Source organism: Panthera pardus, unplaced genomic scaffold (genome assembly GCF_024362965.1).
Source record: "Panthera pardus isolate Hobbes unplaced genomic scaffold, ASM2436296v1 HiC_scaffold_3, whole genome shotgun sequence".
Classification (NCBI taxonomy): domain Eukaryota; kingdom Metazoa; phylum Chordata; class Mammalia; order Carnivora; family Felidae; genus Panthera; species Panthera pardus.
The window spans coordinates 41,523,512-41,538,242 of record NW_026526876.1 but is presented as its reverse complement, the minus strand read 5'-3'; the positions used below and the strand labels follow the sequence as shown (position 1 = coordinate 41,538,242).

The following is a 14,731-nucleotide window of genomic DNA, read 5'->3' as shown; positions in this document are numbered from 1 at the left end:
AATTATATGTCTTTTAAACCAAGTGTATCTTACAAGACAATCCTTCATTTTAAAATTAGGGAAACTTGTTCTGATGAGTCCTGGGTGTTATATGTAAGTGATGAATCACTAAATTCTACACCTGAAACCAATTTTACCATATGTGCTAACTAACTAGAATTTAAATAAAAACTGAAATAAAAAAATAAAATAAAATTAGGGGAAAGTTCTGCAGAATTTTCAACTAATAATGGAAGTTAAAGAGCTTAACTAAAACATCAGGAAAGAGCCTCCCCTGACAGGTGACATTATTGCATGGCCTTTTAACTTGTCTCTTGTGCTACTCATTGTAGCTGTTCCAAGTTCTACGTCAACATGTTTTCCCTCCCGTGAAAATGCTAGTCTAGAACCAAATGCCTTGAGTTCAGTAACATACATCATAACAGAAAATCATCCATTCTTGTTTAAACTGTGAAAAATAGTAGAAACAGAATCTTCCTCTCTTAAAACCAGCAACACAAATTAATTATTTGGGCTCTAATACCATTGCCATTGCAACACACTTGCATGAAACACAACTAATGGGTTTCAGATGGTAAACACTTTATGATAACTTGTAATCCTGTCAGTAAGCATGATCACTATACTTACAAATTAATCTAGAATCTGAAAACACAGGACCAGTAAGCAAAGTCCATATTTAGACTGGGTGTGGTTTATGAAACCATCATCTAAGTGGAAAAGCTTTGACTCTATGAAACTGTATTTGAAGATAGCTTTGCCAATAGCTTCAGATTGCATCATGAGGGCATTGTTAAGATTTCATATCTCCTTGATGATTTCAAAGATAAGAATTACAATGAACAAAAATCTTTACAGGGCAAGCAAACCCTATAAAAATGCTATTTAAAATGTAACGTCTACTGGAATGTATTAATGTCTACAGTCTCTCGGTTTTACATATAACCAAATAACCATTATTTTTAATTATTACTGACTCATTTTTATTATCATCATCCAAAAATAAATGTCAGCAGAGTATAATTTTAAGCCAAAGAAGGTATTCTCTTAAAAAGAAGAGTAACTGATTCAACGTGCTTAAATTAATAGGAATAAATAAATAGTATTTCATGTATATTAAGACATAACTGCAACTATAACCACAAATAGTGATTTTACACATTTTTTAAGGAGCCCAGTAGGACATTTGATAAATCAGAGTTTTGGAAGAGGTTTGTTTTCAGTGGCTTCTTTTGTATTTCAATTTGAGATTCTAGGAAGAAGTTATGCATATATGTTTTTACCTTCAAGAAGTAATAATCCAATTATCTTAAGTTTAGAAAATATCTAGCTAACTTATTTCCTTTTGCTCATATTTAGTATGTTTCTTTGTTTTTTTTTAATTTTTTTTTAATGTTTATTTATTTTTGAGACAGAGAGAGACAGAGCATGAATGGGGGAGGGTCAGAGAGAGAGGGAGACACAGAATCCAAAACAGGCTCCAGGCTCTGAGAGGTCAGCACAGAGCCTGATGCGGGGCTCGAACTCACGGACTGCGAGATCATGACCTGAGCCCAAGTCGGACGCTTAACCGACTGAGCCACCCAGGCGCCCCCAGTATGTTTTCTTTGTAACCTTCTTAACACTCCTCAGGATAATTCAAGGAATCAGAGGGAATACCCTGTGAGACTTGAGATTTGAAACATATAAGCATGTCAATGAGACTGGTATACTGATGGGTCTGTCTAAATTTAAAGCCCAGAAGGATTTAGGGGCGCCTGGGTGGCTCAGTCAGTTAAGCAGCCAACTTCGGCTCAGGTCATGACCTCACAGTTCACGAGTTCGAGCCCCGCATCAGGCTCTGTGCTGACAGCTCAGAGCCTGGAGCCTGCTTCAGACTCTGTGTCTCCTTCCCTCTCTGCCCCTCCCTGATCGTACTCTCAGTCTGTCTCTCAAAAAAATGAATAAACATTAAAAAAAAAAAAATTAAAGCCCAGAAGGATTTATACATGACCATAAGCTATGCCTCAATTAAGTGCCTGGGTTTAAATATGAGTTTTAACCTCTGATAATTTTTATAATTTGAGTTAGCTTTAATTAATTGCACAGCCACTAACGAATCTACTCGGGATGTTGATTTACAGCTTTTCGGCTTAACAATTTAGTTGCAATGAGAATAAAATGAATGATAAATCAAGTCTGTGTTCTCCAAATGCAATTGTTACAAAGGCTAGGATGTTCTATTTTTCTCGGAATTATGTAAGCGTATGATTTTTTCCTTCTTGATACCTGATTCCTGAAATTAGCCTTTATCCAACCAGTTTCTTACACCTTCAACTCTACCACTCAGCCAGACCTGCTCTTAATCTCATCTCTGACCTCCAATCACTTGAGCTCATCTTAGTCTATTAGAATATAATAGACTGGCTATTCCCTCCCAGGCCATCCTGGACTGATCTCATGGTTAATCATCTTAGTGACCTTCTCCCCACTTCTCTACATATATTTACTCTCCTTACCTTCTACTGCTGACCCCTCCTTGGCAGTGCTGTTGAGCCATCTGACCTTCTTTCTTTCTCCTAGTCATGGATGGGAAACCACACCCTCTCTGTAATTATACTCATTATGATTACAGATTTACATAAGCCCTGAAGCAACTCAGCAGGTGTGTGTTTTTTGAGCTTCCTTTGTTAATCCCCTTCCTTATCCAAATAGGGACTATTCCAAACTGTGAAAACCACCTTCACATCTCAAATCCTATCTCTAATCTACTTACCTCTCACTCTTAGCACACAATCTATTCTACTGACACACTAATGGTTATCAATAATGGAATTTTTAAAACTAATGGAACTTTCCAGCACAACGAGTGAAATTTAGTGTATGAAATCAACACACACACACACACACACACACATACACACACACACACACACACACAAACACACACACAAGTTTAGGGTAATTCCAGGATGGAATGCAGACCATGAGAAAATAATGTAACAGTATTACAAATGCATTAGATAATCTCACAGAAAGGATATAGGGAAAAGCCCTGATTTAAGTTACTTGAGCAACCAGTGGAGTCTGAAAGACTAAAAGCAAAAGAAACTACATAAACACTGTGTTCTACTTGACGAAATTGTTTCCCAAAGGAGCACATGTTAAAAGTTTTGATACTGCTATATACCTATATTGCGAATGAATGATTCAATGAATGGATGATAGGTGGTGGGAGCTGTGTATCTCAATGTGGGTGTGAGAGATTACAGATTAGATACAAGAAGAGGCTATAAAGACCCCTATGGTAATGGAGTCGAGTTGCAGACAGCAGTATGAACTCAGGTGCATAGTAGCAGTAGGAGAAGCATTGTGCAGGCAGAAAGGAAACCAGTTATATTGATAATTGATATCACCACCTTTATTTTCTCACCTCCTACTACATCATCAACCCACCATAATATGATTTCTAAGAACATTGTCCTTGTAAATATTTTGTTTCAATTGTCAACAATTATTTACTAATTACCAAATCCTATGTCATATCGTTAGTATTAAATCTACTTGACCTCTCTTCATTTAGCGGTACTGACCAGTCTTGCGCATGCGCGTGCACGCAGGGGTGTGTGTGTGTGTGTGTGTGTGTGTGTGTGTGTGTGTGTAAGTCCTGGTTTATCCCTTCTTAACAATTTTACTTCTCTTTCTTTTCTATAAATAAGAATGTTTCCAAGATTTTCTTCAAGCAAATCTTTTTTTCCTTGAAAAATGTCATTCCTCTATCTGGTTCTAAAATCACCTACTTTCTGGGGAGCCTGGGTTACTCAACTCAGTAAGTTGAGTTTCCAACTTTTGATTTTGGCTCAGGTCATGATCCTAGAGATGTGGGATTGAGCCCCCATCAGGCTCCACGCTGAGCATGGAGTCTGCTTAAGATTCTCACTGTCTCTCCCTCCCTCTGCCCCACTCCTTCCATCTCTCTCTCTCTCTCTCTCTCTCTCTCTCAAAAAACACACACACAAAAAAACAAAAAAAAATCTATTTTCTTAACATTCCCAGTATAGGTGGGAAAAGTTCTTCTGGTGAAAGAGCATTTTCTGATTTCTCCAATTTGTAAGGAGACTTTTCTGTCTTTATCATCAGCTTCTCAAATTAATGAAATCAAAATGTCTTAAATTATTAGAAAAATTCATGCGACTTTGTTGCAGTGTACTGATTTTATCATAAGCAGAGTGGGAAGTGACATCATCAAGGTGGTGCATTAGGTTATTCTCAACATCCATCCACCTCACAAGAAGCACAACTAATAGCTACCTATAGATAAAACAACGTTGTGAAAATTCCAGAAGTCAGAGGGGAGGTGGAAACACCTCCTTGACCAAGAGATGGAGAGGAATCGCATTGTAAGTAGAACAAACACAGTTTCACTTTGAATACATTGCTTCTCCCCGTGGGCTAGCACAGGACCACACCCAGTCAGGTGTCACCACACCCAGAGAACCCCCTGGGACCACAATTTCTCCAGTGGGAGAGAGTCCAAGGTGGACTTCCTAGAAACATACAACCTACCAAGACTGAAAATCATGAAGAAATAAAAAATCTTAACAAATACTGAGTAGAGATTGAATCAGTAATCCAAATCTCACAGGAAAGAAAATCCAGGGACCAGGTGGTTTCACGGGTGAATTTTACCAAACACTTAAAGAAGATGACAAGCTTTCTTAATCTCTTCCAAAATACAGAAGAATAGGAAATACTTTCAAACTCATTTTATGAGACCGGCATTATCCTGACATCGAAGTCAGACAAGAACAGAACAAGAAAGAAAATTATAAGCCAATATTCTTAATGAACATAGCTACAAAAAAATCTTTGAATAATGATATAGAAGTCTACTTTTTGACCTAGGTGCATTGAAGTTTGAGTAAAAAGGAAATACACTTTACTGTTAAGCCTTTGAGATTAGAGGGTGTGTTTATTTTAGCAGATAGCATTACCCCAAACTGTACAAGTCTTTAGCACCTCAATGTAGATACTATTTTCAAAGCGGTAAGTGTATAAATCCTCCAATCCTTCTACCTGGCAATGACAGCTGTATTTCTAAAGCACACCCTATTTCCAAAAATATTTGGTGATTCACCACAGAATAACTTAATGATGCAATAATGTCCAAACACCTTAGTATGTATATAAGGTCTATAAAATGCCCCACTTTTGTCTTTTTGGTCCTGCTATTTAAGTCAACTGTCTCCTTACCTGTTAAAACCTCATCATTCCAATTAATTCACATTTTGCAAATTGTATATGTTCTCAGGTTTCCATTTCTTTTATTGTTTTTGTTCCCTTCTGGAATTATCCTTATTACAGATTTCTTCTTCCAAAAGGATTGCTCATGTTTTCGACCTCACAGTATTTTTTTCTTGCAAAGTTCCATTTTGTACTACCAGTTTAAAAAATGAGCCCACATTTACACTTCTGTAACACAATATTCATAGTATAATGTAGCATTTATTACATTGATCCTAAATTCATAAATTCTCCTCTGCAAGCTTTTGAACTGTTTTAAGTTCCTTATGAATGCTGTCTTTATTTCCTAAGCCAGTGGGTGTCTACAGTAAACAGATATTATTTTATTTTCAATTGGATGGAATTAATTTTCCTCTATTAATTTGAAAATTGTGATTTTTTAAGACAAGAATATATTGAATTTTATCTTTAACAATTATAATTTTAGGGCAAAAATAATTACAAAATAATGAGACCAAGAAGGTTAAGGAGAAGATGGAAATTTATCCTATTAAGAAACAAACAAAATTACAAGCAGTCCTTTCTGTATTAACAGTGCCTAGTCTGAGTATTCTTATTCACTTATTAAAGCTAATTCAAGAAATTCTGACTGATGATGGCACTGTTAGCATAATCAGTCATTGTTTGTCTTCTGGTGTCAGGAAACAATGAAAAAACTAACTTCACAAGTTCAAAATTGCCTTTCCTTTCATTATTTCAAATAATGCTGTTACTCTGTATTATAAAATTATCTTTGGCATTTAAGTACATTCTAGAAAGAGTATGCAGTAGCAATACAAAAGCTATGCACAATTTTCATCAAATTTAATGTGGGGGAAATTTGATAGGTAAGCAAAGCCAAAGATGTGTATAAAACTATATATCTATTTTTCAAAATGTATTCAAGCTTGAAACTTCAAAAGAATACATTTTTAAAAATTCAATAGACAAAGACCTATGTGTCCAGAATATTAAGCATCTTAATTTCAATAAGCACAACTACTAGATTTTTTTCTTTTTGTTGTTGTTGTTGTTTATTTTTGATAGTTGTGTTAGTTACTAATGTCTTTCAAAACATCAAGGGTGTGAAGAAAATTCCGTAAACATGTGATATAGAGTCCTATAAGAGGATCTGGACTAACATCTTTCCTGTGAGAAGCTTATGCAGTATATCAAATAGGCTCAAATATTGATTTTAATTGTTAAATACCATCACATAAAATGATTTCTCTCAGTACTACAGAAATTCATGAAGATCATAAAACAGTGTTGTACCAAAACTACAATCTTCAATCCATTCTATTTATTTTTATTAAATAGAAAGACAGGGGCCCCTGGGTGTCTCAGTCAGTTGAGTCTCCGACTCTTGATTTCAGCTCAGGTCACGATCCCAGGGTGGTGGGATAGAGCCTCCCGTCAGGCTCCACAAGTAGAGACATTCATTATAAATGTAAATAATAATTAGAAGGCAGCATTCTAGAAGAGTTAACAAGGTTTATGAAAAATACATCTATCTTGAAGCAATCTGTTTGGCTTTGTGAGCCAGGTTTAGCTATAGCTCTTAAACAATAATTAATTTTTCTTCACATTGTTGTAGTTACAGTGGAAACTACACCTGTAGCATCTCAGACCCCAAGCCACCTGGCTTTGGGGTCTTTTCAATAATTGAGCTTCACACACAGGGAGAGAGATTATCCTTCTTATTTCAAAATATATTGTCTAGCTGACATGACACTATAAGTTTCAAGAGCATGTTTTACTGACTGTAAATTCCTATATCACCCAAGTCAGCTAGAAAACAGACCTCTAGTCCTGCTAGCCCGAAGGTGATTGACAGTGGCTGTGGTCACATCAGTTTCAAAGGCTATGGGTTTCTGCAACAGTATACAACAGCCTGGTTGATTTGCAGACTCACCTAGGCCATTCCTTGGGGGTTCCCAGAAATACTAAACAGAGGGAGCTGTACAAATGTCTAGAATTTTTCATGAGAACTGAGCTTCAGATTCTTAAGTCATAGTGCACATTCTTGTCTCTCTCCATCTCTCCACCCCCCTGCCTCTCCTGAAATATTAATAGCAAGTAGTATTTTAAAAATGATCTGAAGATGATGTTCACCACAGTCCTTTTATTTTTTATGTATTTATATATTTAATGAATACACATCAAAGATGTATTAAATCTTCTAAGAGTCACTATAGTGCTTTTAAAAATTGTTGTTGATTTGTGTTTACATATTACCTGATTACAAACACTAGATTAAAATTTAAAAATATTCAAGGAGGTATCTCAGTATGGTTTTGATTTGTATTTCCCTGATGAGGAGTGACGTTGAGCATCTTTTCAGGTGTCTGTTGGCCATCTGGATGTCTTCTTTAGTGAAGTGTCTATTCATGCCTTCTGCCCATTTCTTCACTGGATTATTTGTTTTTCGGGTGTTGAGTTTGGTAAGTTCTTTATAGATTTTGGATACTAACCTTTTATCTGATATGTCATTTGCAAATATCTTTTCCCATTCCATCGGTTGCCTTTTAGTTTTGTTGATTGTTTCCTTTGCAGTACAGAAGCTTTTTATCCTGATGAGGTCTCAATAGTTCATTTTTGCTATTAATTCCCTTGCCTTTGAAGATGTGTTGAGCAAGAAATTGCTGTGGCTGATGTCAAAGAGTTTGTTGCCTGCTTTCTCCTCTAGAGTTTTGATGGTTTCCTGTCCCACATTTAGGTCTTTCATCCATTTTGAGTTTATTTTTGTGTATGGTGTAAGAAAGTGGTCTAGTTTCATTCTTCTGGGTGTTTCTGTCCAGTTCTCTCAGCACCATTTGCTAGAGAGACTGTCTTTTTTCCACTGGATGCTCTTTCCTGCTTTGTCAAAGATTAGTCGGCCATACATTTGTGAGTCCAATTCTGGGTTCTGTATTCTATTCCATTGGTCTATGTGTCTGTTTCTGTGCTGGTCAGAGTGGCTAAAATTAACAACTCAGGAAACAACAGATGCTGGCGAGGATGTGGAGAAAAGGCAACCCTCTTGCACTGCTGGTGGGAATGCAAACTAGTGCAGCCACTCTGGAAAACAGTGTGGAGGTTCCTCAAAAAATTAAACATAGAACTACCCTGTGGCCCAGCAATAGCACTACTAGGAATTTATCCAAAGTAAATAGGAGTGCTGATTCACAGGGGCACATGTACCCCAATGTTTATAGCAGCGCTTTCAACAACAGCCAAATTATGGAAAGAGCCTAAATGTCCACAACTGATGAATGGATAAAGAAGATGTGGTTTATATATACAATGGAACACTACTTGGCAATGAGAAAGAATGAAATCATTCTGCCATTTGCAGCAACATGGATGGAACTAGAAGGTATTATGCTGAGTGAAATAAGTCAGTCAGAGTAAGGCAGATATATGTGGATCTTGAGAAACTTAATAGAAGATCATGGGGAAAGGGAAGGAGAAAAAATTAGTTACAAACAAGAGAGGGAGAGAGGCAAACCATGAGACTCTTAAATACAGAGAACAAACTGAGGGTGGATGGGGGGTGGGGGAGAGGGGAAAATGGGTGATAAGTATGGAGGAGGGCACTTGTTGGGCTGAGCACTGGGTGTTGTATGTAAGCGATGAACCACGGGAATCTACTCCAAAACCCAAGAGTGTACTGTACACACTGTATATCAGCCAATTTGACAAATAAACTATCTTAAAAATATATTTAAGGAGTTAATGTTTTTTTATTTTTTTAAGTTTATATATTTATTTTGAGAGAGACAGAGACTGTGTGAGCAGAGGAGGGGTAAAGAGAGAGGGGGAGAGAAAGAGAGAGAGAGAGAGAGAGAGAGAGAGAGAGAATCCCAAGCAGGCTCCACATCAGTACACAGCCTGATGCAGAGTCGACCTCATGAAACTGTGAGATCATGACCTAAGACAAAATCAAGAGTAGGATGCTTAACCAACTGAGCCACCCAGGCACCCCAGGAGTTAATGTTTTAATAGGTAATGAAATTAAATGCCCAGCAATAGGTGAGCCAGAACATGGAATATTGTATAGTGATTAAAATGCTGATTATGAAAACACTAAGATAGAAAATAACACTATGGAAAATAGCAAGAAGTAACGTTGTTAGTAGAGCATGGTTTCAATTATGTCCAAAATTGCAGAAAATAGAGTCATTAGAAACATCAAAGTAACTTGGGGTGGTAGACTAATGTTTGATTTTTTTTCTCTATCTTTCAAACTATAAAATTTATATATTTACTGTTTTAACAGTAAGACAATTGGCTGGAGAATAAAGTCATCAAACTGAAGAAGCTGAACAGCATTTGGTAAGCTATTATTCATCAACAGCTATGGTTTGTACAGTTTCAAAATCCACTGATGGCATGCAGTGTGGTTTAAGTTAAAAAGGCTCACAATGAGATGTGGTGATCCCTGGTACAGAGGGTTTAACTTCACAGGTCACAGGACCATGTGTTCACTTGCAGGAAACTTGTTCTCACATCTTAATCATTTTTCTACCATTTTCTCCTTATTATTATTTTATAATACCCACTGACTTTTCCAGTCATTTGAATCAAACGAAGAATAAAGAACTAAATATATTGAAAGAGGAGCAAGATTTTGGAAGTGCTACACCTCCAAAATCTTAAAGAAATGTATGGAAGAACTAATATATTCCACTTTTAAGTTGCCTCTGTTAAAACTGACTATTTTAAGACCCTATGGGCTTCATACAGATGTTTTTCACAGTTTGATTTCAGTGCTTTAGTTTTTAATGTAGCAAATTATTCAAAGTCCTACAAAATCAATGGCATCTTTACTCCAAATAAAACTTCAATCCACGCTTAAAGGATTGATTTCTAATCTCTGACTTTTAAAATTATCTCTTATAAATTATTTCACTATAATTAGCCATCTACCAGGCTTCAGAACCCTAGATTTTTCTATTATTTGGAAGCTTTTCCACTTCACCTGTGAAATAGGACTCTCCTTCATAATTTTGTCAATGACTATTTAATTCCCAAGGTTCTCCGTGCTTAAACTTAGGAACCAAATCCTCTAATATTCTTGATCTGCTGTCCCTCATGCTGGTCTTTATAAACCTTACCAGTCTCTACTGAAACCTCACTGACTCTTCTTTTATGCTATAATTATGCTCCTTACAGTATGGCCTCCATTTCTTCACCTGATACTTCAGTGCTTATGCACCTGTCTCCATGCTGGCTATTTTTCTACTTATCTCCACTTCTTCTTCTATTACCAGCATGCACCTTGATCTCACTCAAGGATTCTCAAACCTAATATTGTACATACAGAATCAACTGGAGAATTTGTAAAACAAATTATTGTCTGAGACTCATCCCAAACATGTTTAATCTAGGGGAGGCCTTAAGCTATGATAAATGTAAAAGCTCCACTATGTTGGGGTGGGGTGATAAGAGTTAATTCTAATCCACAGCCATGGTGGAGAATCCCTATGTGCATGCTGTTTCACGTCTCACCTGGATTATCCTTATGTTCATCACTCAAGGCCCATGGAAGATCTGAAAAAAAATTTAAATGTCTGATCTTTGCAAAATTTATTACATCATGAAATATTGGAATTGTAATTCCTGAAATATTCGAGTGGCAATTTCACCAAGACTGCGGTGAAGAAGACCCCAGTCAGGATGGTCCCCACAAAGACCAATAATTAGACAGCTATCCACAAACAAAAACAGTTCTGGGGAAGCTCAGAAGTCCACGTAGGAAACTTCAGCAACACAGTGGAATAATAAATCAGAGAATAACTACACAAAAAGGGAAGGAACAACAACAGTTCCATTCTGCCTACATCATCCTGTCCTCCAGACCGGCACTGCTCAGCACGAAAAGGTAACTCCCCAGCTAGAAAGAGCTCCTTTCACTGTGGTGAATGTGCAGCCAGCCCAGCCTTTTAGGACAATACACAAAGGATGGCTTTGGTTCACTCCACCGCAAGACCGGCAAAGCTAGACTTGTAGACATTGCTAGGAACAAGAGAAAAGAGTAGAGGCCACTGGTACGGGTCGATCAGTGAAAGTGACTCCAGTCCCCAGTGACCTGCTCTACAGAAAACCCCAGCAGTTTTCACCACTGAAGAAAGCAAAGGCCAGCACAGCTGCTGAGGACCTGCAGGTTTCACCAGTTTTCACACTTCTGGTTTTCACATTCACAGATGCCAGTCACCTGAGTTGCCCCCCTCCAACCCTCCACCTGCTCCCTCCTTTGTCCTTCTTGTCCATGTCCAACTGGAGCTCATGATCCTCACTGGGCAGCCAGCCTGAACCTCTGTAGCTGCCTGAGTGCAAGATGCCAACCTAGACCCCCACCCACACAGACCCTCAACACAATTGGTATGCTCAGCACTAGCCTCTCCACCTATGCACCTGCACTCTGCTGGCTTGATTCCCATCAGTGGCTTCCATGCCACATCCATACCTGTGTCAAGACCCTTTAGCCACCAGAGTGCACTTTGACAGCAAGGGCCCAGAAAGTTGCTTGTGAACCCAGATCTGGCCCTGTGTCCTGTCACTGGCCTATACCACTGGGCTCACAAGCAGCTTAGCTCCTCCAGTTTTGCACCTGCAGTAGGCCCTCTGGCCTACACTGTTGTGCACCCCTGTTGAGAACCTGTGGCCTCAGGAGTGCGTTTGCAAACCATATATCTCATAAGGAGTTAATATCCAAAATATATAAGGAATTCATATAACTTAATAGCAAAAAAAATCCAATTAAAAATGCACAAAGGATGTGAATAGACATTTTTTCCAAAGACATACAATGGCTAACAAGTGCCTGAAAAGGTGTTCAACATCACTAATCTCCAGTGAAATCCAGAATGATATATTATCTAACATCTTTTAGATTCTTACTATCACACAAATGAGATAACAAGTATTGGCGAGGACGTGGAGAAAAAGGAACCGTCATGCACTGTTGGTGGGAATACAAACTGGTACAGCCACTCTGGAAAACAGTATGGAGGTTCCTCAAAAAGTGAAAAACAGAAATCCAGCAATTGCACTACCAGCTATTTACCCAAAGACTACAAAGGCACTAATTCAAAGTGATACATGCACCCTCATGTTTATAGCAGCATTATTTACCATAGCCAACTTATGAAAGCGTCCATGAACTGATGAATTGATAAAGAAGATGTGGTATATATTTACAATAATATCATTCAGCCATAAAAAGAATGAAATCCTGCCATTTGCAACACCATGGAGGGAGCTAGAGAGTATTATGCTAAGCGAAATCAGTCAGAGAAAGACAAATACCATAGGATTTCACTCATATGTGGAATTTAAGAAACAAAACAAATGAGAAAAGGAAGAAATAAGAGAGAGAGAGAGAGAGAGAGAGAGAGAGGCAGCAAACCAAGAGACAGACACTTAATTATAGAGAATAAATTGATGGTTACCAGAGGGGGAGGTGGCAGGAAGGATGAGTGAAGGAGGTGAAGGGGTTTAAGGAGTGTACTTGTCATGAGGAGCACTGAATGATGTACAAAATTGTTCAATCACTATATTGTACACCTGAAACTAATATGATAATATTAACTATATTGGAATGAAAATTAAAAAATTAATAAAAAAAGAATAAGAGACAACAAGCACTGGTGAAGATGTGGAGAAAAGAGAATCCTAGTGCGCTATTGGAAGGAATATGTATTGGCAAAGTCACTACGGAAAACAGTATGGAATTTCTCAAAAAATGAAAAATAGAAGTGCCAGGGGCGCCTGGGTGGTTCACTTCGTTGAGCATCTGACTTCGGTTCAGGTCATGATCTCATGGTTCATGAGTTCGAGCCCCACATCAGGCTTCCAGAGCCTGCTTTGGATTCTCTCTCTCCTCTCTCCCTCTCTCTCTCTCTCTCTCTCCTCTCTCAAAAATAAATAAATAAACATTAAAAAAATAGAAGTACCATATGATTCAGCAATCTCAGCTCTGAAAGGAAATGAAGTTAGGATCTCAGAGAGATATCTGCACCCCCATGTTCATTGAAGCATAATTCACAATAGCCAAGACTTATAAACAACCTAAGTTTCAGTCAACATATGAATAGACAAAGATACAGTATTTTTTTATAAGGAAATATGATTCAGGCATAAAGAAGGAAGCCCTGCCATTTGTGACAACATGGATAAACTTTGACGGCATTATGCTTAGTGACATAAATTAGAAAGACAAAGAGAAACACTGTCTGACCTCACTTATATGTGGAATCTTAAAACATCAAAATCCTAGAAACAGAGAACAGATTGATGGTTTTGAGGGACTGGGGTCGAGAAAATGTAGAGATGTTAGTCAAAGGATGTAGACTCTTAGTTGTAAAATGAGTAAGTTCCAGAGGTCTAATGCACAGTATGGTGACTATAATGAACAATACTGTAGTGTATATTTAAGAATTGCTACGAGAGTAGACCTGTACTGTTCTCATCACAAATTTTTTAAAAATATTGTAATTATGTGAGGTGAAGGATGTGTTAAGTTAACCTTATTGTGGCAAACATTTCCCTGATGTACCAAATCATCACATTGTCTATCTTAAACTTACACATTGTTACATGTCAATTATGCCTCAGTAAAGCTGGGGGAGAAAAAGAGACAACAGTGATTCATGATAGCATTAAGGATTTTCATCAAATGACAATATAGTAATATGGGATATGTGTCAAATAATGTAACAATCCTTTTCTATGCTGCATAAGTAGGGCAGAGTCCATAATGGGTATTATGCAAAGACACATGATCGTGGAATTTATAAAAACTGCATCTCAAAAAATCTTTAAATTTTCCTGTAAGGTGGTACGAACATTATTTAAAATATTCTGTATATTTACAAACTGTAGTGGAATGAGAATCTAGGCTCTAAGCCACAAAGTGGTTGGGAATCAATGAAAGGCCAGTCTACTTTTCTCTGTCTTCTTCTAAGCCTAAAAAGAAGTCTTTTAATCTGCTTTGTCAAAGAAACCATACCCTGGATACATTCCCTTCTTTGTCTTTCTGGGAAGTTCTTTTCCTGCATCTGCATTTTATTTAAAGCGACCTGGCAAAGGTGGAAAGGGAGTGCATCATAAGAGCATTTCACATTAGAAAGAAATGAAGTTCTGTTTCTTCAAAACTGGGAAAGGAGGCCTGAAGGTAGAAGTCAGATTCAAATATCATACGGCTAAGCGTTATCATTTTTTTTTTTTTAAGAATAATTCTGTTCTCTAGAAGGAAGCCTGAAAAACAGAAAATCACTTGCTACAAATCTTGGGATACAAATTATTCAAAGCCTCATCACTAATCAAGAGAAACAGTACAAGCAACTTCATTAATGGCTTTTTTTCTTTTTAAATGACCCCCAACCAGGCTAATGGTATGGGCTGTGCAGGTGGTTCAGAACACTGACAGCACATCCAATCATTCCCAGGGATTTTGGTTTAAAGACTCTGGGTCAGGGGTTGG

General features: G+C 37.5%; 1 long non-coding RNA gene across 4 annotated transcripts in view; it reads right to left on the bottom strand.

Annotated features, from left to right (window-relative positions):
- LOC128774254 (uncharacterized) overlaps positions 1-14,731 on the bottom strand; it is a 179,508-nt gene that overhangs the window by 33,967 nt on the left and 130,810 nt on the right. The window contains exons 6-7 of one of the 4 annotated variants that reach the window (XR_008418788.1): positions 12,148-12,241; positions 10,756-10,797 (exon numbers count right to left, since the gene is read on the bottom strand). The exons of the other annotated variants lie outside the window; for them this stretch is intronic. This is a non-coding gene — a long non-coding RNA (uncharacterized LOC128774254). The remainder of the gene's footprint in view (positions 1-10,755; positions 10,798-12,147; positions 12,242-14,731) is intronic. 4 annotated transcript variants of the gene reach the window in all.